Source organism: Primulina eburnea, chromosome 12 (assembly GCF_022965805.1).
Source record: "Primulina eburnea isolate SZY01 chromosome 12, ASM2296580v1, whole genome shotgun sequence".
In the NCBI taxonomy this organism is placed as follows: Eukaryota; Viridiplantae; Streptophyta; class Magnoliopsida; order Lamiales; family Gesneriaceae; genus Primulina; species Primulina eburnea.
The window spans coordinates 17,218,850-17,245,499 of record NC_133112.1 but is presented as its reverse complement, the minus strand read 5'-3'; positions in this window follow the sequence as shown (position 1 = coordinate 17,245,499).

Sequence of the window (26,650 nt, the reverse complement as noted above, 5' to 3'; positions counted from 1 at the left end):
AAGGATAAATTTGATAAATAAAAGGGAGACCAAGTATCAGTTGGCTAGAAATATCTTTTGCTAATAAAATACAGGTTTGAATACAGTTTTTATCTTTGCAAATATATGCCTTTGGTATTTATAATTTATTTCTAAGGGTTCTTCTCGTGCATGAGAAAGAAAATGAGTTGTTTTATGAAATATTTTGTAGGAATTAATCTTTCTTGTATTATATTTAAATATGCACCATTATCAATTATAGCTTTAAAAATTTTCTTACAAGACTTTTCAATTAATAAAGTAATATTGGTATATCATTTTTGAGATATAATCATGCTTAAGACAGATAATTTTTTTGATTTGGATCAGAAAATGAAATATCTTGAATATTTTCAAAGCTTTCAGAATTATAAAGTGAATTGTTATTATTATTTTCAATAGCTGAAATATGATTCCAAAACCTTCACTAATTTAAAACATGGGACGATTTTGATTAAACCGTCGCTAAATTTAAATTGTTGCTAAATTTAACGACGGTTTTATTAAAAACATTGTCCTAGGTGCGTTGTGAACGAACAGAGACATAAAACGGTTTTATTAATAGACAACGGTTTATAAAACCGTTGTCTTAGCTACATAAAAACGCGCTCGTAGACAACGGTATTAATAACCGTTGTCGTAACTACTAAAAAACCCGCTCATAGACAACGATATTAAAACTATTGTCGTAACCTATAAAAGAACGGTTTTAACAAAAAATGTTGTCTTAACTAAATAAAAAACCAGCACAAAGACAATGGTTTTGACCCAAAAAGCACGCCCATAGAGAACGGTTTACCAAAACTGTTGTCGTTGACCCAGAAAAGACAACGGTTTTTAAAAAACTGTTGGCTTTGAAAAGGAAAAAATTCACAAAGACAACGGTTTGTTAAAACCGTTGTTAAAAGGAAAAAAACAACGATTTCTGATAAAACCATTGTCTTTTGAGTGTGGTTGAATGTGGAATTTCTTTTAGTGTGTCCTGGCTTTTTACATTTTCTACCAATTATTAATTTATTTTTACTTTTATATTTTTCTGCTTTTCGTAAATCACGGCTTTCTTTTCTTTTTTCTTTATATCTTTTTGTCTTTCAGACAAATGTCTTTTCTTTCTATAAAGTTTCTTTTCTTTATCTTTAATTTTCTTCTTAACTTTATTAGGTAAGTCCATACCAATGTGATCACAAAATTTACCTAATTGTTTTTTTCAAGTAAATTCTGTCTTTTAATTTGCTTATTTAATTTTAATTCATTACAGAGAGCTAAACCCTCTTGTATACAAGTACTCATTAACTTTCCACAAGTATAATTTTCATAAGGAAAATATATATCATATTTTCTTAGAACTTTTCTAATTCTTTCAGCAAATAGAAAAGTTAATCCATCAATAAATTTAGCTTTCCATAAACTATTATTACAGTCTGGTATTTCATAGATACGAGATAAAAATGTATCTTTATACCATCTAAAATCAGTAAGTGTTTTACATTTTAGATTACATAATAAAGTACGAATTTGTTCACCATTATCTGTGAATCTACTAGTAAAATATTCAATCATTGTCATAATAAGAGAATAAACTGAATTTTCTATTTGAATTTGATTCTCAATTTTAATTGAATTAAGAATTTCATCTTCATGAGATTGATTTAAATAATTATCCCACCAACCTTTAAGTTGACCAGTAAATCCTAGTATAATCATTTTAGCAATATTTTTATCATTGTTGCCTGAAGTTTTACACGCAGTGCTATACATAAGCATTCTGTGAGCAGTAGTATAAATTTTCTTATCATTAAAACCATCAATATTCCACTCATAAATACTTTTTCCATTATAAATATTGGAAAAGATATATTCTTGTTCTTCGAAAAGAGCATCCATTGGAATGGGTATATCATAATAGTATTTGGTTTGTGTAGGTTTATTTTCAGAAGAATTATTTATTTTTTCAAAATCTTCATTAAGAGTATTTAAATTAGGACTTTTAGATTTTTCTTCTAATAATTTTTCTATGTCAGAAACAGAAGACTTAAATTTAAAATCTTTTATTTCTGGAGGAGATTGAATAGAAGAAGTTGCAATAAAAACAATATTAGATTCTTCTTTAGACTGTATATGAACATCTGGTTTAATTTTATTAATAGCTAAAATTATTTTATCAATACGATCTTTAAGAGAATTTATTTCTTCTCCTATTATCGTAAGATATAAATTTGTATAATTCCGTTTTTCAATTATCTGGTTGATATGTTTAACAGTTATTTGTAACATATCATTGTCAAATAATTTTGAAATAGCAGTAAAATTTATATTTTTTTCTATAATAAAATATTGTTGAGGAGGATAAATAGATTTTTGAATCTGTCCTGAGGAAAGTTTGTAATTTATTTCAAGTATAGAAATATAATCAATAATAAATGTTTTAGAAAACCAAAGAAAAAAATGAATTGTTGGGTGCAATAATTGTCCCTGTTTGGTAGAGCGATCGAACCATGGTGCTTGAGCTGCTGTACAGTTTAAAAGATTTGAGTTGTACCGTTAACACCAGCTATAGCTTTTGGTAAAGCAGCAAGCGCTCGGTCCTACAATTTTTATAAGAGCCAAGGTCACGGGTTCGATTCCCATTGATTTCAAGGAGTGAAATTATTGGGAGGGAGATTGTTGGGTGCAATAACTGTCCTTGCTTGGTAGCGCGATCGAACCATGATGCTTGAGCGGCTGTGCGGTTTAAAAGATTTGAGTTGCACCGTTACTACCAGCTACAGATTTTGGTAAAGCTGCAAACGTTCGGTCCTACATGAATTAGGTTATTTTGGTTTTCACAACATTTACAAAATTCTGTAACAATATATTCCAATTTTTCGTCAGAGAAACTTTTAAAATATCAATATCTGAATATTCTCATTTGCGTAGATAAAATTCTACATTGATCTTTGCTCTAGCAAGAGATCCTTTAGTAAAATCAATTTTTAATTCTTCATCCATTAAATACTAAAATTCATTTCTAAAACTTTATCAGTTTCTCTAACTTTTTGAAAGTTACTTTTATGAACAATATTATTTTGATTTATAATTAAATCTTCTACTCTGTCTTGTACTGATGATTCTAAATCTTCTCTTATCTGAGAAGTAGAGACTCTAGAAGTTTGTGTAATATCCACCATGTAATCTAGAAGTGAAATAAAAGAATGACTAGATCTTGATCTAGCATAGATCGAAGATGGTAATAATCTTCTCATTATTGAACTGTATTTGAACAGAGCATTCATTTGATTGTATAACTTGTGGTAAATCCTTCTGGTAGACCTTCTAAAGTTAAAGGTTTAAAAGCAATTTGTATTAATCCTATATGCATACATCTGTAATTTTTTCTATAAGGTAAAATATCTTTATTGTTTAATAATCTAATAACCATTTCGTCATTATGAATAGGTACCGAAGATTCTGTAGTTTTAATTAGTTGTTTATAACCTATCTTTTCAAATGTTCCTAATTTATAAATCATTTTTTATTCTATTTTAGGAATAGTCTATTTATTCTATAAATATAAATTCTCTGGTAAATCATATTCTTCATTTAAACTGTTTTGAACAGTTTCTTTCATACTGAATATATTCATTGAATAAAAGTGTTAAATCATTAATCAAACTATTTCCATGGCTCTGATCTATTATATTCTAGACGTAATAATAGTTATTTTTTAAATAATTTAATTTGTATATTTAATTTAAAAATGAAAATATTTATAATATAATAATGCTAAAAATCATGTATGTTTAATAATGAATTATTGTTGTTGTTAAAAACAGATAGTATTAGTAGTAATCATAATTATATTAACTAAAATAGAATTTATATTAAAAATAAAAATAAAAATTAGTTATTAATCAATTTATTTATTCTTATATAAAGATACTTTGATATTTAGCAAATATTCAAATAAGATCTAAAACAATAAGGTTGAGTACCAATTTTTTTTTAAAAAAACCAGTTTATAAATTATCAAACAACTTATTTTGACAGCTTATAAGCTGTTTTTCAAAAAAATTACTAAACAAAATTTCAGAGCTTATAAGAGTTATAGAACAACTTATAAACTATATGAGATAGCTTATGTTAGGATCGTGAAAGAGTTTAGAGAGGGAATGGGTTGGGTGAATGAACTCTTTCGAATTTTCTTTTTAAAATGTTTAATTCAACTGTTCTTAGGCGGTTGAAAATTTTTCTCAAGCGGTTGGAAATGTGAACCACTATTAAGTTCGGAAACCAGTTCACGATCTCCATAAAAACTTTAAACACCTTAACAGGCTTAGTCAACAATTAGAGAGTGGAAAAACAAGTGCTTGCGATAAGTAAAGTGACATAAGATTTTTATGGATGTTCGGAAAATGAATACTTCTATGTCACTCCTTTTTCCTTCTTAGGAAGGTTTCCACTAAAAGACTTTGGTTTTACAAACTTTTTGCAACAGCCCACTCCAATCAGGACTTATCACACTGCCTATTTTGGAACTCTTAGTGATCACTTTACACTACTGGATATTTAAGAACACTTAGTTCACCAGACACCAAAACTAAATCAAATAACCAAAAGGCTATTGATATGAACAATCCATTTGGTTTAAGTAGCACGAAATCGATCCTTAAATGATCGAATGTAATAATGTTCAAAGCGCGCTGAAAGAGCGATGAAGTGTGTAGGCTTTTGATATCCCTCTGAGATCTTTGTGTATGCTAGCAACGAGAGTTTTAGCTGTCAATCAAGAGTTGGTTTTCTCCTCTGTTAATATACACGATCTTCTTAACGGTCAGGAAGAACACAACAACGTTAACCTGATCCTCTGAACAGATGTGTCGCTGTCATCTTTATGACCATTAATTGTTCTTCAATAAACGTATTTAATGTTCCTTTTTCTCAGCATAGTTCTGAAGCGCTTTTTTTGAGGAGTTCTTTTTATGGTAACTGTTTTTAGAATCAGAACTTGAAATCTATACTTGGTCTTCCTTTTCTGGGATAAAGACATAAATGCGGATCATTCTTGGAATTGATGTACATATACGTTGACTTCAAGGCGGTGTAATACTTTGAATGTATTAGGGCACCCACATTTGTTGGTTAATGGGTGTTAATAACACCCATTAATTTTCTCCCACCAATGTGGGCGCAAGAATTAATAATCTTGGCTGACATGGCAGCCAAGAAATTCATCAGAATGAACGGCGTTATTTCGAAATTTGCGACGGTTTTTCGTAAACCATCGCAAATTTGCGACGGTTTTTCGTAAACCGTCACAAAGTGAAAAGCGTCGGTTTTTTTAAAAAAAGGTCGCTATTTGCGACGGTTTTTTAACACCTGTCGCTATGTGCGACAGTTTTTTTCATTTCTTAATAATATTTTAATGAATATTAGAATTAAGTTATTTTTAAAATAATAATACTATTTATTTTTAGTAATATTTGTTGTAAAATTTCAAAAATATTAGAAATATATTGAAATATTAAAAATAAAAAAAATGAGTAAGTGGACAGTGGGACCCATAAATAATGAAAGTTGAAATTAAATAAATGTGGGTGTGTGTTAATAATGGGGAAGTGTTAATGTCATGAATATGTGGCTCGTAGACCCCATCATTTTGGATGAGATGGAGAGTTATTAACATGGATTAATTCCGACGGATGCGGATGCCCTTAAGCCGGTCAGAGAATGTCTTTGAGCAATAAATGGTTCTCTTTAATGATCTAGTTCTAAGGAGGATCATTTAAGTCCAAGCTTCTCTTATTTTCCAGCGATTCTGAAATAAGCAGTTGAGACTTCTTTGAGCTTTAGCCGGTTAGAAAGATATTCCATCTGTTGAGCTGGGTAGTTGAACTGATATGTGTCACATATATAAACCGCAGTTGTTTTCGTGCTGTCTTGTTTTTGTCATACACCAAAATTCTTGGGAATAATATTTTCTTAACAATTTCCCCCTATTTGGTGATGACAAAACCTAGCTGTAAGGCTATGTAACATAATAATTTTAAAGAAGATATATAAGAGCGAAAATATTATATTTCATTAAGTAAATGAAATTACAATATTACAAATAACCAACTGTTGTAAGAAAATAGGCAACTTAGTGTTTCTTTGAACCTTTACTTTGTTCCACTTCTTTGGCCTTGTCTTCTTTTTCTTTCAACTCATGCAATTCCTTCATAACAGATATTTCTGCTTCTTTAATTACCCTTTGTCGCTCTCTTTCCCACTTTTTGACATCACCATGAAGAAGGAAAGTCATAATCTCTGCAACGTGATCACCTAGGGCATTAATGCGTTGTTCTAGATTTGTTTGAAGACGAGTCATTTTCTCCGATAGGCCAAGGCATAGGTTAACATGTGCAGAATTTTGTTTTGCTTGCTAGAGGGAGATACTTGTTTCCATGGTGGAAATATCATTTTGTAAGGCAGACTTCATTGACTGAAAGGCCTCCTTGAGATCAAATTGGTTTCGATTGAGAGCTAGAATGGATTGATCCATAGTGATGAGTCTGTTTAGAATCTTCTGTTGACAAATTTCTTCTTGATGTTCTTGTTCTTCAGGATTGCCTTCTCCAAATAGTAAGCTATTCTTGAGAGAGACCAGTTGAGAGGAAGATAATTTTTCAGTAATTTGTGACAGTTCTGGCTCATGTAGTTCAGCCGCAATGCTCTCAATGATCTGATCAATATCATTAAGGGAAGCAGAGGTTTTAGAGCCGGTGACATTTGGTTCCTCTGGTTTTGCTGATGAAGGACTAGGTAGAGGAGAGTGTGTAGGCATCGAAGAATTGATCAGCTCGGTTTCATGCAATTCCTTAGAAGAGGTCAACAGATGTTCTGTTGGATCATCATTGGTGGGAGATCTTGTTGAAGAACCCTAGTTTTCTTGAAATGTGACAACTTTATCAAAATCAGATAAAAACTTCACTGCCTCATCAACAGAAAGAGTTTGAGCTTCTAAAAGATGAAGTGGAGGCAGTTGTGCAGAAGCATCAATGTCAGAGATTGTTTGAGATACAGATAGGATGTTAGAAGGAATTTGATATAATTATTTTTCAACACTTGGAATGTCTTCTGGTGTGATCTTTTCAGAAGGAGGCAGAGTGTTCTCCTCATCAGCCGGTTGAGCTGTTACGGTAAGTGCTTGTGGCGAAGGCTTAGTGCTTGTACCGGGCGAAGTAGATGAGTAATCCTTAATTGTGGAGATGGCTTGAAGCTGTTTAGAGCATGGGTCTTCATGTATTTCCATCATATATTCAAACTTATCATGTTCTGTAACTGCTGGAAGATTGAGATCCTGTCGCATTAGAGCAACCTCCATAGCAAGCGATAATGCATCCATCTCAAGTTGAGAGATAATAGCTGAATCATCCTTGGCTGTTGGACAAAAAGGATCAAAATTTTTCCTTTTTAATTGAATGATGACTTGGAGAGTACTTTCTTTCATCTGAAGTTCCAAAAAGTCTCGACGACGTAGAGCGATTTGAATATCAGATGTCTATGTCCTTCCCAAAATGGACTGTTCAAGGTTAGCGGCAGCTTTTATTTTGCCGGTTTGAAGTAATGAGTCAAAAGTTACAGCTGTCCGATATTGAACCCATTAATCAAACATCTTCATCTTCTTCTGGACGGCCTCATTGACACGTTCGCTGGTGAGGACTATTGCCTTATGAACCGAATTGCTTTTTGGCAGATTTTCAATCATTACTTGTTTGCCCTTATCTGCGGAGAGAATGACAGGAACTCCTGAGTAAGAGGACTAAATCTCTGTTTCAGTAATTTTAATCTTTTTGAGCTTCGTGGTAGAGATTGCGGGGAATGGGGCAGGAATTAATGGTGCAGAAAGATGTTTAACCAGTTTGATATTTGTTGTCTTTGATGATTCAGTTCGTCTCTTCTGAAAAACTTGAGCGACGAGAATGTCATCCTTGGATTCATCATCGGAACTGGTTTTAGAACCAGCTTCCTTTTGGTTTCTTTGGGTGTTGAAACGATCTTTGATGTCTTCTTCTGTTTCACAAATTCTTCTCCAGTCTGGGTTTTCGACGGAGACTATTTCCTCATCAGCCGATCGAATTTTCTTGATAAATTTTTCAACCGTTACCCAGCTGAATAGCTTGGTTTTTCCAACTTCTATCATATCAAATGGTTGAACCCCTACGTCGATCAGCATGTGGCAGATTGGAACCGCAAAGCCTTGCGATTGGATTTCTTTATTGATAATAGCTACCAATATATTGAATAGAACATCAGACCAGTTTATCCGCAGTTTGGATGAGATGGTGGCCATTACAAGAAATTTCTCTAAGGTTATTTTATCATACGCACCAGCCTTGGCAAGAAGTTCTTTTTCCACAATATCAGCCAACAGTCTGAATTCAATCTTCAAATCGCGTTTTTGACATGTTTGATGACAAATTGCAGAATCTAAGTTTGAGAAGTTACTATGCCAAATGTCAATATTTCCGATTGACAGTGTGGAGAAATCAGTAACTCCAGCCGTGGGTAAGCTGAACAAATCAGCAAACATCTTTTGGGTGAACTGTAGGTTTTTGTTTTGAAAGGTTAGAATCAAAGAATTCCTTCAATAGTGTGTCGGAGTATTTGTAGCTGCAATCCAGAAAGGAGCGAAGCCCAGAATGTTCTATCATGCGAAACATGGTTTGCATATACTTGTTGGGCATGGCGAATACTGATGCAAAGTTGACAGCAAATTTGTTGTGAGCAATAGAGGCATCCATTTTCTTGATTGATCGAGTAGGTTAGAATTTAGAACCTGCAAGATAAGCTTAAACGCGATCGAGTATAACAGCAAAGTAAGAATATCAATGCTGCAAATTGAGAATATGTATTTACGGTTCGGATAATCACAAGTCAGACCATGTGGAGGTTTGTTAGTGGAGGAATTTAAAGTTTTGAAAAAGTCTGAGCGGCGGTAAAATCATTAATTTCAATTTTTTTTAAAAAAAATAACCTTCACGTCAATCAGAGACAACACGAAAAGTTTGAGTAATTTTACGAAATGACATGGAAGTATCGTGCCCAAAGAGAATGAACCGGATGAGTAATGTGATTAGGAGGAAACGGTTGAGAAGTCTATTAATTAATGACTTAACCAACGTTCTCTCTAAATATGTGGATTAAAGCAAATCTTGGAAGATGAACCGGCGGTAGCTTTTTCAGAAAGCTTCTTCAAACCCTAGTGACGGTCATCATGAGAGATAAAGACCCTTCATATGGTTTTCATCTATTAATATAGGTAGAGGGGTTAGTTTACAATCACTAGTCACTAGAAGTAAACAACAGATATCAGGATGGCGAAGGCAAGCAGTTCAAGTGAGCCAGACTTGGCTAAAGCATTTATGGAATCGGTGGTGGCTTCCCGAAAGACTGCTCAGAACAGCATCTTAGAGAAGACGCTGGCAACCTGGACTGAGATTCAGGAGCTTCAGTCCTCCCTTGAGGGAGGACTAGTTGCTACCTCCAAGGAGGTGGCAACTTTGAAGAAATATGCGACGTATTTACATCACCGATAATGCAAACGTCTTTTCTGATGACGACGTCTACCTCCTCATGCTCCTAAAGGAGGAGAGGGCTCTGAGAAGGATTGCCTCCTCAGATGATTTTTCACGTACCTCCTCCAGAGGACTGACCGCCTGGTTGAATAACTAGACGAGGGCGGTAGATAATAAAGTTATGGTTGTACGCGCTCGCTTGTTTTTCTAATAAAATTTTCTATTTTGTATTACCGACTGTCTCTTTATCTTTCCTATTATTTCTTGCATTACAATTTGAACACACGCAAGAAATAATCATATCAAGATAAATCGATTAATCCAAGCATATTTCGGAAATGTGAAAACTTAGCCTATGATAATGGTTTTGTGAAAATGTCGGCCGTTTGTTGATCCATATGAACATATTCAAGCCGTATTTCTTTCTTCATGACGTGTTCTCGGATGAAGTGTTGTCTGATGTCAATATATTTTGTCCGAGAGTGCATAACAAGGTTGTATGTGATGGCTATTGCGCATGTATTGTCGCAAAAATGGGTGATTCAGTAGCTTGGATGCCATAATCTTTTAATTGTTGTTGTATCCATAGCATCTGAGCATAGCAACTTCCAGGCGCAAGGTATTCTGCTTCAGCGGTTGATGTAGCAATTGACGTCTGTTTCTTACTAAGCCATGATATTAGTCTTCCCCCTAAGAACTGACATGAACCGCTCGTACTTTTTCTATCGATTTTGCATCCTGCATAATCTGAATCTCAATACCCTACAAGATTTAGACTTGAATCTTTGGGATACCAAAGACCTACATTAGTAGTACCTTTAAGATATTTAAGTATGCGTTTAGAAGCAATAAAATGAGATTGCATAGGTTTATCTTGAAACCGTGCACATAAACATACAACAAACATAATATCCGGTCTATTTGCAATCAAATATAGTAGAGAACCAATTAACCTTCTGTACATTTTTGTATCCACAGAGATTCCCCCTTAATCTTTATCTAGTTTGATTGATGAACTCATTGGGGTGGTGGCTTGAGAGAAATTTTCCATGCCTAATTTCTTTAGCATATCTCGAGTGTATTTGGCTTGATTGATAAATATACTATTTTCGAACTGCTTGACTTGCAGTCCTAAAAAGTAATTTAATTCCCCATTATGCTCATCTCAAATTGCTCCTGCATCATCTTAGAGAATCTCTCAAATAGCTTAGGGTTAATTGATCCTAAAATAATATCGTCCACATATATTTGTATAAACATTGAATGATCATTTATTGAGAATCTAAACAACGTTTTATTGACCGTTCCGATTGAGAAACCATGCTCAAGCAAGAATTTGGTTAAAGCGTCATACCATGCTCTCGGGGCCTGTTTTAGTCCATATAGAGCTTCGTCAAGTTTGTAAACATACTCAAGGAAAGTGTTATTAACAAAACCAGGTGGTTGTTCTACATGAACTTCCTCATTTAACAATCCATTCAAAAATGCTGATTTAAGATATACTTTGAAGTCTTTCAATGCTGCAAATGCCAAAAATATTCTAATGGCTTCTGACCTTGCTACTGGGAAAAATGATTCATCAAAGTCTATACATTCCTCTTGTCTATAGTCTTGAGCTACTAGTCTAGCCTTGTTTCTTATAATTAAACAGTTTTCATCCATTTTGTTCCTAAATACCCATCTAGTTCCAATCACATGAATATTATTAGGCCGATGGACTAGATGCCAGACCTTACTCCTTTCAAACTGATTAAGTTCCTCTTGCATAGCCTCTATCCAATTTGTGTCAAGTAGTGCATCATCTATTTTCTTAGGTTCTATCTGAGACACAAACGCATCATGCATAAATTCATTTACCATTTGATTTCTACTTCTAAGAGGAGCAGTAGGGTTACAGATGACCAGCTCGAGTGGATGATCTTTTTTCCACTGGAGAAATGGTCCATATGGATTTAGCTCGGTTGGTTGAATGATTTCCTCTTCTTGCTCCAGTGCTTTTTCTATTTGTGAATTTTGCGTTTGTTGGATGTCCTCTGGTCCGTTTACCTGTTGGGTTTTTTCTTGAGCGGTTGGATTTAATTTTGATATGTTTTCCCTTGTTTTTCTCAAATCTACCTCATCATCACTGCTTGAACCAAAAAATGCGCAAATATCCAACTTCTGGTTTCTTGCCGGTCCAAATTTCATCTGGAGTCTTTTCATTATTTTTATTGATCATTGACAAATTTTGAGTATAACAGGCTGTGTTAATAGCTTCAGCCCAAAACCTTTGTGAAATACTAGATTCGGCTAGCATGGTTCTAGCTGCTTCCTTCAATGTGCGGTTTCTCCTTTCAGCTACTCCGTTTTGTTGAGGTGATCTTGCTGCTGACATTTCATGTTTTATGCCATGATCTTCAAGATATGAGGACAGGAATTGCTTCAGAAATTCTGTTCCTCTATCACTCCTGATTTTGGCAATTGCTTCAATTTTCTCATTCTGAAGTCTTTTGAGCAACTTGATTAGTTGATCAACGGTTGATCTTTGGAGTTTAGAAATGTTACCCATGTAAATCTGGAGAAATCATCAATTAATACGAGAGTGTATTTCTTTCCCCCTAAGTTCGTTACAGGTATTGGTCCAAACAAATCCATATGAAGAAGTTCCTGACATCTTGCTGATGAGTTTCTTCCTCTGCTTTTGAATGTTGGGCAGACTTATTTTCCAAATTGACAGGCATTGCAGATTCTATCTTTGGTAAAGTCAATGTTAGGCAAACCAGATACAAGTTTCAGTCTGCTAATAGTAGCAATGGATTTAAAATTGAGATGGTTGAGTCGTTTATGTCAAAGCCAATTTTTATTTCCATTTAAGGCAATAAAGCAGGTAGTTGCAGTAAGATAATCATCATTCCATTTTACTTTATATGTATTTTGCTCTCTATGACCAGTCAACATGTTATTACCAGATGTGGTTTTAATAGTGTATATGAGTTTTTGAAACACAACGGTGTAACCCTTGTCACATAGTTGGCTTATGCTTATCAAGTTATAACATAGATTTTCTACAAGAATCACATCTTTAAAAATAACTTTGCCGTGGGTAATCTTACCTCTACCCACAACTCCACCTTTAGAATTATCACCAAAGGTGATTGTTGGACCTTTGTAGTTGACTATTTCTGATAAAAGATCTTTGTTTCCAGTCATGTGTCTAGAGCAGCCACTATCCAGGAACCAGATGGATTCTTCCAGCTAATTTTTCTTTGTTGCCTGTCATTATTGAAATAAGAGATTGTTACCCTTTTCTATTTGGGTCCCGAGTTTATTAGGCCTTTAGGAATTCCACACTTGAATTATCCTGAAGGATTTTTCATGATGTGTCCTAAAGTAAGTGTTGTTGTGTGTATAATCAAGTGGTGTATGTGGTGCCTTTTCTTTACCAGTATGTTGTTTCGACCATCTGTCATTGTCACTCAATCGGTACTCTTTTGAACAGGTCGGCTGTTGTGATAATGGTTAGGTCTAGTTATTGAATGATTTCGGGTTGACCCTAACTTTCTTCTGGCCCAACGTGAACCATTGTGAACGGTTGTATTTGGCCTGCGTCTGAGCCATGATCGGTTGGTTTTAGCATTCTCAATTTCTACGTATCCTAAACCACATCGCCTTCTTTTATTTTCAAGATTTACATACTGAGTGCCTTGATCTTCAGTCTTATCATGTTCATATACCGTACTAGATCTGACAAATTTAATTGATTTTAAACTGTCTTTCTCTAGTAGCGGTTGAGTTGATGCTCCAAAGGTGTTGCATACATTAATGCTATAGCCTAGTCCGATTCTGTCTCCGGTTGGTTTCTGCATTTCATGTATCTTGTTAAGAAAAACAGAGGACTTGTTCCAAGTGTTGACTGTATCTATCCTCAGTTTATTTTCTTTTAACGTGGCGTGGAAAAATCTTCGCATGTCATCGTTCTCAGCCGTTAACAGACTTAACTTAACTCTCAAACTGTCAACCTCTTTTTGCTGCGAACAGCTAGAGAGAGTTAACTTGTTTTCCAAGTTTTGTTTTTCTGTTTTGGCTTCATTGAACTGCTGTGATAGCCTCTTAAACTCATTTACCATGTCGTGAAGTGCGGTGACAAGATCTTCTCGTGTGAATTCATCAAAGTTAAAGTCAAATACCATTTCATCGGTAGATTCTTGATCTTCTTTGGCCATGAACATTCTACTTTTTCATCTTCGCTTTCACTAGAAGATTCTTCAGAAATGTATTATTCTGATTCTGTTCAGCCCATTTGCTTTGATCTTCTTCCTGCAAGTAAGACTCGCTGATTCTTCCTTTTGATAAATCTCATGTTTTCTTTAACTCGTCTTTTGTCACTAGATCTCTTTTCATCTTTTCTTGGCATGTTGTATTCTGCAATAAAGTGTCATTTCTTTCCACAGTAAAAACAAGCTTGACCATCATTAGTATGTCCTTTGTTGAAGTGAGGTTTATTCATCTGTGATTGATTCTTGCGAATGAATTTGTTGAATTTTTTAACAAATAACGACATGGCTTCATTGCTTAATTTCTCTGCCGATTTCTTACTTGTGGACTCTTTGACCGGAAGAGTCACTGCAGTAGCTGCCAAGGCCTTTGTTTGTTGGGAGGTGGATGGATCTTTTTTAGTTCGTATTCCAAGCTCTAACTCATATGCTTTAAGGTCGGCGAAGAGATCATGAAGTTCCAGTTTGTTCAGATCTTTAGATTCTCGCATTGCTATAGTCTTTACATCCCATTCTTTGGGAAGATCTCGCATAACCTTCAAAGCAATTTCTCGGTTAGAATATTCTTTTCTTAATGAAATGAGTTCGATAATAATACCGCTGAATTGTTCGTCAAATTCTGCTAAAGTTTCTCCTGGCTTCATTTTGTGTTTTTGAATTTTTGGATGGCAACAATTAACTTGTTTTCTTTTGTCTGATCGTTGCCTTCACATAATTGAGTGAGCTTTTCCCATATTTCCTTAGCATTAGTGCAGGTTTTGATTTTGACAAACATATTTTGTCCAAAGTCTTGTAGAGGATGTCTTTTGCAACATTGTCCAGATTTGCCTTATTTTTGTCCTCAGCTGTCCATTCTGATCTATGCTTTTCTACCATCTGAGGAGCACCTTCGGTTGTGGCAGCAGTTGTATTCACTTTTAGGATAATCATCGGCCCATCAGTGATAATGTGCCACATATCATCATCTTGGGCTGCTAAGTGTGCCTGCATACGAATTTTCCAATCATCATAATCTTCTTTAGAAAACATTGGAATCTTGTTGAAAGATGCCATATGTTTCTAAGAGATATCAGTGTTTGAGAGAACCCCGCTCTGATACCACTTGTTAGAGGGGGTGAATGAACTCTTTTGTTGCGACTTTAATTGTTGCACTCCCAAGAGCAGGTTGTCCACAAGTAGTATAATTCGGTGAGTTCGAATATCGTATCCACGAGGAAGCTAAGGTAATTACAAGTCCACTACAATGTCTTTTTATTTTTATTTTTTTTAGTTGTTTGAATCTTTAATTAGTAATTTTTAATTGTTCAAATTTTAATTAAGTAGTTGAAATTAAAAGATCCACTCTTGGTATTTTAATAAAGTTAACATTAACGAACATTATTGAAATCCACTTAATAAAATTGTTCCAATATATTAAATAATCATATTTATATTATGTTATATATTATTATCTTATAAGTATATAATATATACCAAAACTTATAAATGTTGTCAAGTATTTATTGTGCTATAAATATATTTGTAAACACTAAATCAAGGTTCCCACTTTAAATGGTTGATAAAACCAAATTAACATTTAAATGGTACCAAGAAATTAATATTATGATATATTTATATATAGTAAATCAAGGTTCCCACTTTAAATGGTTGGTAAAACCAAACAAACATTTAAATGGTTCCAAGAATTTAATATTATAATATATTCATATATAATAAATCAAGGCATCCACTTTAAATGGTTGGTAATACCAAACTAACATTTAAATGGTTCCAAGAATTTAGTGTAACATATAGCAACAATAAATCAAAACTCCCACTTATAAGTAGGGTATAAAAATGCTTAAAGAAATAAATATAACATAAACAATAAATAATGATTAAATAATATAAAACATAGATTCTTACCTTTTAGTAACTTTATTATCATGCCAAGAGTTTCACATTTTCATCTCAACTTTAGGAAGTTAGCTATTCATTATTCAAAGTGTAAAACTTTGAATTGAAATTAACATGCTAATTATATTTAAATGAAGAAATAAAGGAAAAATATAGAGAGAAATATTATTGTAATGCACATGGGCTGTTCCCAATTGGGCTTGAGTCCCCTCACGGTTATTGTGACATCCCGAAAATTTGAGTTCCACATGAACCACGTGCGTGCAAGTTATTAAATTCCTCGTGTATTTTGTTAAATGGTTTTAATGCATGCTTAATTCATTGATTTGGGTTTTAATTCACGATTTAAGAATTTGCATAGTTTTAATATTTATGTCTAATTGATGCACGTTAAAATGCTTTTCGAGTTTCATGTTTCAGGCGATTATTCGATGCGAGATCGAGAAAAAGACCGGGGACGATTTTAGGCAAATTTTATTGTTGTATTTTATTTTAAGTTAAGATGGGGCATTTTAAATGATTTATTTAGTTTTTAGCATTTTAAAGGCCTAATTTAATTTAGGTAATTATATGATTTCAAATTTTTAAAGTTGTAGCACTTGTGTATTTTATTTAAATTTAGGGAGGTTAGTAATTTAAGGAGGGATTTCTATTTTTACTACCATGTAATTGCTCAACATTTAATCTAACATTTTAGTAGCAATTTAGTTAGCCTTTTAATTAGCATTGTTAATTTTGTAATTAAGCAATAATCATTCCCTAAATTACTACCTAACTCACGCACACACACTTATACACACACCTACACGTCTAACACACACCACACACATACACATTTTCTTTCGTCATTATTTTGGAGAGCAAACCTAGGGTTCTAGGGAAAACTCAGCAGCCGCCCCCTCCCTTCAAAGATTTCATTAATTCTCGCCACTTTTCTTCAAAGATTTTAGCGCCACGTTCGTCCCGGATCAATCCTCGCGCCATCCCCGCTTCGGTATCGTCGTTTCGGTAACGTTTATCATCAAAGGCACGTATATTCTGTTTTTTCTGCATCGATCTTGTCATATTATGTGTTGTGTTATTTTTATGCGTAAAAATTCATGTGTGACGTTCGTCGTTTGAGCGAAAAATGGTTTGGATCAGTTTTGAAATATTTTTAGATCTGAAATTTCGTAATTTTATGTTCTGTTGAAAACTGCGATTTTTCAGTCAGGATTCTGAGAAAACTTTCAACGTGAAAAACGTAGAAATTTTTGATACCTTCGATTTGATATAAAATTCGAGTTATTTGGATAAAAATTGAGTGAGGTATGGTGTTTTTCGTGGGACTGCTCAAACTGCGTTTTCAAGAAAGTATGATGTTGATGTGTTCTTGAAGTTTTAATGTTGCAGGCTTCGTTGGGGATCAACGGGTGATCGTTGCTGTGTATAGGTATATTGATAATGATGTTGGGAGTATATTTGAGGTTTCATTTCATGTCGATATGCACTTGAATCAATTAGAAGTCGTAGGAAACGAATTGATGTCATTGGCTATATTTTGCGTCGTATGTGTCGTAGGGTGAACGTCGTCGCTTTGGGGCATTTATACAAGTTTGGTTCATTGTTATGGAATGCTAGGATGGGTCTCGGGGTATCGGTTCATGGTCCGCACAATCAAGTCTAGGATGATAAGCAGCACATGTATTGAATTTTCGTTGGTTTGCTTTTATCGAGGGTACACGGACACTGGCACGGGGCCCGTGCCCTTGTTTTCTTCTGGTAGCAACTTTTGCGTGCCGACACGGACCACCACACGGACCAGAGCACGGGGTCCGTGCCTTTGTTCTTCCGGAGTGCCTTTTTCCAGTGTCTACACGGACCCATACTCGGACCTATGCACGGGGTCCGTGCCTCTACTTTTCTTCACGACACATTGCACCGCACCTACACGGACCCGGAGCCGGACCTGGGCACGGGGTCCGTGTAGTTTAGTTTTTGGGAAAACTTATTGAATCCTTTGGAGTTTCATGTTATGGTTTAGTACAATGTTTTACAAGGTCGATTCATGGGAATTTTAGAACGTCCTAAGGAATTGAATAAACTTGTAAGTAAGTATGATTAATACGTCTAAGCTATGCAAGTTAAGTATGCAGTTTCATGTTAGTATGTGCAGTAGTGATGGCCTCGATCGAAGTCCAACGAATCCCTCAATGCCAAGTAAGTATGTTGACGTGCAAGAAAACATTTTTTTTTATGTTTTTGAGGTATGCTAAATCTCTTGTGACCAAATTATGAATGGGTTTGGAAGTCGGTGAACGTGGCCGAGGACCACTCCAACCCGTTAAATTATGAACGGGTTAGATCGTGGTTGGAAAGCGTTAAATTATGAACGGGGACCAACCAGCCCGTTAAATTATGAACGAGGATATCATGTATGTGGCAGTGGATACGTCCCTGTCAGCCCAGTACTGTGATTTGTCTGATCAGGCGTTTATTATGTATGGGTCACTTGCCTTGAAACATCCTCTACGCAAAATGACGAAATTATGTATGTTCAAGTATGCAGTATGTTTATGAAAGTTTATGTTGATGGCACGTCTAGTTATGTACGTACGTATGTCCAAGTTTATTATGCAAGTTCAAGCTTCGAGTTATGTATGTCCTATTTTAAAGTGCATGCGATTTTATTATGTAGTACTTGCTATTTCCAGTTTATACGTGTTGAGTCTTTAGACTCACTAGACTTGATCGATGCAGGTGAGTATGTTGATGAGGAGACAAGAGGTGGCGACCAAGGGGCAGGCTTGGACTGAGCAAGAGGCTAACCCGAGGACCGCAATGTTTATGTTTTTATGCAAATGTTAATTTACTCTGACTTCATGTTTTGAGGGAAACACATTGAGAAAAACTTTTGTGAGCAAATTTTATTGTAGTACTTTGAACCGCCATGTCTTATGGGAGACTTGGTTGAGATATTTTTATGGCAAACTTTGAATGTTATTTTATGTTTAAGAAAATTTTTTATTTTTCCGCAAATTTTGAGTATGAAAAGTACGGTACGTTACAGTTATCCCATTACCCATTACTCATAGAACTTCTCCAGCCCAGGTACTGGAGCTTTTGCCTTCCCAGGATTAGAACCCAAGACCTCCTGGACTTATATAGATCTTGGCATCAATCCTGGTACCAGTTGAGCTACTGTAAATGCCCGTATTTCGTATTCATAATTTTACGGAATTATTAAAATTTTTCTAAATAAATAAATATCTTGCCCAATTTATAAAATAAACATGTAAATAACATAACCTTAAAATAACAGCGGAAGTCAACATTGTATTTCAAACAGCAATTTAAAAATAATCCAACATGTTAAAATCGAGTTTGAATGATAAAAGGTGCATAAACTAAATCATGAGGTTCTCAGGTCTACTACTGCTGTCCCAAGATCGCTCACTGGTCTCCGCCCCCGGTCTCGACCTCATCAATACCTACAACAATCAAGTCTAGTGAGTCTAAAGACTCAACATGTATATATCGTGGATAACAAGTAAATATATCATAAAATCGCATGCAACGTAAAAATAACGTATCGTAAAGCGCATGGTGAAAATCGTATCATGAATAATTATATCTACGTGCATATCTGAAAATTATACGTAAAAGCTTTGCTCAATAGAGATCTGTCATATCATATCATAATTTTCTGGTAGGGATAATGTTTCTAAGCATGTGGCCCATAACATAACGTAAGCGCCTGATCAAACTAAACCACAGTATACTGGGCGGTAGAGATCAATCACAGCCCTTGGACTGGATGTCTGTACCCATACATAATCATAAACCGGTCGTAAGTCACCGGGCGGAGAGGTCCTCGGTTGCGCCTACCGACTTCCAAACCCATAAAAGTAAGGTGGCCACAAAACATTTAACATATATCTCAAAAATAAACATTTTATATTTTTATTCACGTACTATAATTATAACCTTATTTTTACCGGATGAGTTGAATCGCTCCCAAGCTTGCTGCGACTTAATTCTATTATGTGACACATGCAAATAATATTATCTTGACTTAAACTTGACAATAGAACCAAAACGCGACAATAGAACCAAAAATGTGACTATTAGGACCAACCACTTGATTTTTAATCATGGTATCGTACCAACCCGAACCAACATTAAACCGACGTTTAACCATGATTAAAAATACCCCAAACATACTGAAAAATATGCACAAGGACTGTCAAACACGAATATAGGTGAATGGAACACAAAACATAAAACGCTCTTTCAAGAGTCATTTTGGCACCTTTCACCGTAAATCCTCGCAAGACCTCTAAACTCGACTAAATCACAAACGGCCAAAAACATGACCTTTTTAACTCATTGAGGTATTGTCCAGTCCAAAGACATGGGCTAAAAGCCAACCAAGAACTCAAACCACCTCCAAAACCGAAGCTCAAGTTGCTGTCAAAAACCAGAAATTACAGCAGCAACTATGGTGTTTGTTTTGATCAATTTATGAAACTAATGACCATGGTGGCTTGCACCACCAACCAGAGACTCTTACCAACATCCTAAGGCATGACTTGGACCATGGCTAAGGGATAAAATCCAACCACAACCCAAGCAAATACCTAGGACAAATCACAGCTCCAACCCAAGAACACAAAATTATGTACTGTGATGTTTTGCACTAACTTGCTGTCTTGATCATTTCCAGTGGTCCTATAATCGACCATGGCTCAATCTAGACATGATGAAGTGTTGTAGGAACCATGGCTATGGGCTAGAAGCCAGCCATAATCCATACAACACAACCAAAACCGAAACCATACTCATACCAAAACTCAGAATTTTAAAACCGATGAGCACTTGTCATGTTTATGTAAAAATCTGACGGATCTATGAAACAAGCTTTGAAAAGAGGATTTGGTCGCGTCCTAAACATGATAAGGAAGGGTTCTAACCATGGCTACGGTCCTAGGACAGCCAAGATTCGAACCTCCCTTTAAAAAATCCAATGATAGAAACCGTAAACCAAAATTCTTAACTCATAAAAAGGTTGTTGTCATATCTTTATTCCTGTGCGTATGGATGTAAACCAATGGACCAATAACACCCTAACTCACTCTAAATCATGCCTAGAAGCAGCATTGGGAGCCTAGAATCGAACAACATCCTGAAACCAACAATACATTTCAAACGTGCAGCACAAATCATCATGGCCGAGAGGCTTGTGCAGAATTTTCTAAAAAAATATACTTGCTGTCATTTTCGTTTTTGCCTCATAAATCGTGAGTATGTAATGTTTTAAAAAATCTATAGGACTTGATTGAAGAGAGAAGAAACAACATATACATGCCTGGAATTTGTTTTGACAAAAACAAATCAATACGACGAATACGACGCGACGGAACGGAGTTGTTTTCTCTTCTTGTTTTCTGCTGAATTCTCACGCCTCTAAGCTACTGTTTTCTGATGTATTTCGAAGGTAATGGTGAATGTTTGTTAGGCAATGAAGATGAGTATTATAGGAGGTGTTAAAGGTGTATTATTATGCATTAAGGTGGGAGGTTACAAGTGAGAATTTGAATGGGTTTGAGTTGCTTCTCCTTCACTCCTTGCTGCCGAAGAATTTTTCATATTATTCTCTACTCTTGCTGCACGTTTGAAGTCAAATAGCTAACGTAATATATTAAGGAGCCTTGAGAATTATGGTGTTTGCATTATCCTTCATTATTGAATTTAAAAGTGGGAAATGGATACACTTTGCAAACCATATAGTGGTGACTTTAATGTTTCTTTCTCTCCTTGGGTTGGCCGATTCTTTTCTTCAACTTTGCTGCATGTTCTCATTTAATTACTAGGTAATAAGTTGAGGAGAAATGATGTGTATCATAGTATTTGAATTACTATTAATTAGTGATTTAAATATGAGGAATTAAATCCACCTTAAGGGTCATTGAGGATTGTTTGAATGGGGTTGTTACTAACATTTTGAATTTGTTTAGGCATGGACCGAAATTCATCCACCATTTTGCATGGTATTTTATTGTTTAAATCTTGTATTTTAGCTTCTTAATGTTTTTAACACCCATTTGAACTTTTTTGTAAATTAACACATTAATTTAGACTAAACTCTTGCATGGCATTGTATGGCTTACAATTTTAAGTATTTAAATACTATATTTAAATTTCTTGAATATAGTAAACCTAAATTAATTCATCCTCATTTGTTTACACATTTTATTTTAAGCTTTAATTAAATATTAGCCTAAAGAACTTATTTAATAACTTAGCTCTAATTAATTTAATAAATCTTAAAACACTCTTTTCTTTAAATTAAATTATTCCTTGACTTAAATTAAATTTAAGAATATCTTTCTTATTATTAATTTATCTTTAATCTCCAAACTCCGGTCCGGCCTCGCGTATTTATCCTGAAAAGATAAAACTAAACATCTACTTTTAAAATAAATAATCATGCCTTAAAATTATTAAAATAAATCAAACACTTCATATATTTATAGAAATTAATTTTTAATTTAAATAGTAGCAATTATGCATGGCTTATACGTAATCTGATTTTTCGGGTTCTACAATTATGAACTCAAAGGTTTGTTCATAGAATGAGGGATATCTCAATACATTACAATGCACCTCTATTTATAGCCAAATTTTGGGGAGAAAACCACAAATAAAATATTATTTTTTACACATAAGTTTTCATTTGTGTTCCAAGATATTATATTATATTACACATCACTTTTGAAAATCTTCTTCTCCGAATTTGCTTCTTCACATAAAAATGAACATGTGGAAAATTGAGTTGTCTAGTTGTGGTATTTTTTTCAAACCATTTGACCAAGTAATTTGAGAGATATGGTCAAAATACTAGAGCATGGTAACACTCCTTTGATAACTTTATTTGTTGCTAAATTTGATCCCAATTGTGAGAGGATTTTTATCTCGTGCTTGTCACCAATATTGTAGATATTATCATCAACTTTCTACAGGTCCAAGAATCATCTTAATCACATTTGCAACGCCAAGGTTATTCTTCTTTTATCGAACCTGTAAAAATAGTAAAAACTTATAATTACACAATAACTTATATTTTATACAATTTATTATAAAACATATAATATTTAAATATTTAATAAAACAAAACTATATATTTATATTATAAAACATTTAATTAATGTACAATTTTTATGTTTATCACACCTCCCAACCAGCTTATTACTAGTCCATAGCAATTTAAGCGTTAATAACAATACAAAACATATTGATTAATTTAAATAGAAATGTAATCAAAATGATCTAAGTGTTTAAATTAAATTTGAAAACTGTCAAAGTTATATCAAGATCATCATAATTATAATTTATGAAATAATTTGAGATGATCAATTCAAAGCTTATTTCAGGTAGTTAAATGTACACGGCCTTCAGAAATTCCTAGTAAGAGTCTCAACTCCATATCCTCACAGGTTAATAAATGTTTCAATTTATGGCAACGATTTCTCTCATGGAGTTGGAATACAGATAAATGCTCAGAAAAATGGTTTACAGAATGCAGACAGACAAACGAGCCAAACTAATCAAAAGATAGAAAATCCATTGATTCAAAATATAGTTGTTCTTATTATATATTTTTTCCTGATATATATATATATATATATATATATATATATATATATATATATATATATATATATATATATATATGTCCTCTCCACTCACTCACAAAATATGTGTGAGTTTAAAATTTTAGGCACTCTTATAAGGTATATCTTGGGCCATATACTTTAATACTTGATTTTATCACAATGATTAGTTACTCAATAAGATTTCATAAATCATATTTTTATATTGATCAGAATATTAAAATTGACTTTTTTTTTCAAATAGAAATTTAAACATTCTTAAATAGATTAATGCATGTTCTAATTTAAATATTTCAAACATGTAATGTATGACATTTTTGCAAAAATTACTAAGATACAAACAATAAACATGATTTTATTTTAAAATAATATATATATTTTATTTTTATTTTTTAAATTTTTTAAATTCTTTTTTATATAAGTTTGTTCTCTCCCCAATCAGACATTGTCCCTAATGTCAAAATAACTATTAATAAAGAGTACATAATGAAAGAGATATCACCTGGAATTTTATTGAAGATAACAAACTGAAACAAACGAAAAACCAATCCACGACTTTTGAATCAATGATCCAACTTCCTTTTCTTACTGCTTGATTGCGACCAATTGATCTTTGTTATCATCGGATCAGGCTTATGAACAAAAGCTTCCAAATCATCAATTAATTGGTCGGCAGTCGAAGCACTGATGAGCATCCGTCGTGAATTTTCTGAAATGAAATTCTGTTCCACACCTTTATCAAAAAATGTCAACAAAATGTCATAATAATTATTGATATTCAATAAGCCCACAGGTTTATTATGGATATTAAGTTGTGCCCAAGAAACAGTGTGAAAATATTCTTCAAATGTACCAAAACCACCTGGTAGTGCGATAAAAGTATCAGAATTTTCAATCATTTGAGTGATTCTTTCATACATAGAAAAAACTTTTAATTCCTCCCCAATCGTAACACCTGTAAAATTTCCTTCAGCTAAAGCTGTAGGAATAATACCCAAAACCTGACTACCTCCAAGATGAGCAGATGTTGAAACAGATCTCATTAACCCAATATTACCTCCCCCATATACTAAGTGAATTTTTCTCTCAGCCAATATCTTTCCAAGATTATTCGCTGCTTTCACAAACACTTCATTTTTTCCAGGACTCGACCCACAAAATACACAAATATTTTTCAATGTTTGTGCAGAAGATCCAGCCATGTTTTTACCTTTTTTTTTTTGTCTGCGAAAATAGAGAGAAAGATGAGAGATTTTATAGGGGTAATATGTTATCATGATAAAACTATGGGTCACAGCTGTAAACAGAATAAATAGTAAAAACAATAATGACACACATGCATATAAATAGTAGTGTGATCGTGGCTCACAATTTTCCTCTGGTTTTACATCCAGAAACGGCTTCAACGCTTTCTATGAGTCGAGGATATGCTTCCCATCAAATTTTCTTATAAATTGGCAAACAGGGTCTTTTTTAGTCGGATTCCCAAGACTATGACGCTCATCTTGGAATTGTTTCCATAAACATAGAAGTTCAATATGCACATGTCCACTAGAATGCATCTCAAGAGTCAATAAGATGTTATCTAAAGACTCCTACTCAGCCCATTCTTAATGAAACCAATTTTATCTTCTCTGTTATCTGAAACACATCCCAAAGATCTGCATCGTTTGTCACAAGTTCATTTTGCACACTTATGACAAACCCCTAAACTTTTGGCCCTTCGTTTTTTCGCATAATTGTTTTTTCCTAATCCAGGAAAATACCGAATAAGCAATGATTGTGGAACTTCTCCTCCTAATCGAACCTTAGCTTCTATTACAAGACGAATATCTTCTGCAATTCCTTTTTGCATTAGCAATCTCAATCTTTCACACCTTCCTGCATAAATTTTTCTTAGAACATTTTCAGAAACAGATTGAAAATATTTACAAATTTTTGAGAGAATTTCATTCATTTTGAAAAGAAAAGAAATGATTTTTTTATTTTTGTATCAGCAATTGTGGGAAAGTGATTTAACCGACTATGAGAGTCACGGAGTACCGTTATCCGCCATTTAACCGGGAAAATAAAAAGATTAAGAAAACTTGAAATAAAAACAAACAAACAAACTTAAATGCAACACCAAAAAAATAAAAAAATTCAAGGATCAATAAGGGAAATAAACTCTTCTTGAAAGATTTAATTTTCTAAAAATAGTTTAAGCCTTTGTCCATTTACTTCAAAAAAATATCACCATTTTTAGGATTTTCAATATCCACATCTCCATATGTATACACATGCTTTACAACATATGGGCATGTCCATCTTGATCGTAATTTTCTTGGGAATATGTGAAGTCGAGAATTATAAAGCAAAACTTTTTTACCAATCTCAAAAGATTTTCTAAGAATTGTTTTATCATGAAATGATTTGATTTTTTCTTTATAAATCCTTGAATTCTCATACGCTTCATTTCTTAGTTCATCAAGTTCATTAGGTTGCAATTTACGCAATTTGTTGGCATCATCCATGCTTGAATTTAAAGTTTTGATCGCCCAATAAGCTTTATGTTCCAATTCCACAGGCAAATGACAATGTTTTCCATAAACCAACCTATAGGGAGACATATTCAATGATGTTTTAAAAGCTGTTCGATATACCCAAAGTGCATCATTAAGTCGCAGAGACCAATCTTTTCTATTTGAGTTTTAACAGTTTTTTTCTAAAATTTGCTTTATCTCCCTATTAGCTAATTCAACTTGTCCATTTGTTTGAGGATGATAAGAAGTAGTTACTTTATGAGTAATACCATATTTTTTCATTGATGAAGCAAATGGTTTATTAACAAAGTGAGTTCTCCCATCACTTATCATGGCTCGAGGAATTCCAAATCTACTAAAAATATTTTCTTTTAAAAATTTGATGACGATTTTATGATCATTTGTTCGACATGGAATTGCCTCTATCCATTTGGAAACATAATCAATTGCAACTAAAATATACAAGTATCCAAACGACGGTGGAAAAGGTCCCATAAAATCTATTCTCCAACAATCAAAGATTTCAATTTCAATAATATGATTCAAAGGCATCATGTTTCTTTTTGAAATCGCACCCAATTTTTGACAATTTTCACAGATCTTGCAGATTTCGTGAGTGTCTTTAAACAAAGTGGGTCAATAAAATCCACACTGCAAGATTTTTGCAGCTGTTTTCTTTGAAGAAAAATGTCTTCCACATGCTTTTGAATGACAAAATTTTATGACACTACTTACCTCATTTTCGGGTATGCAACGTCGAAAAATTTGATCTG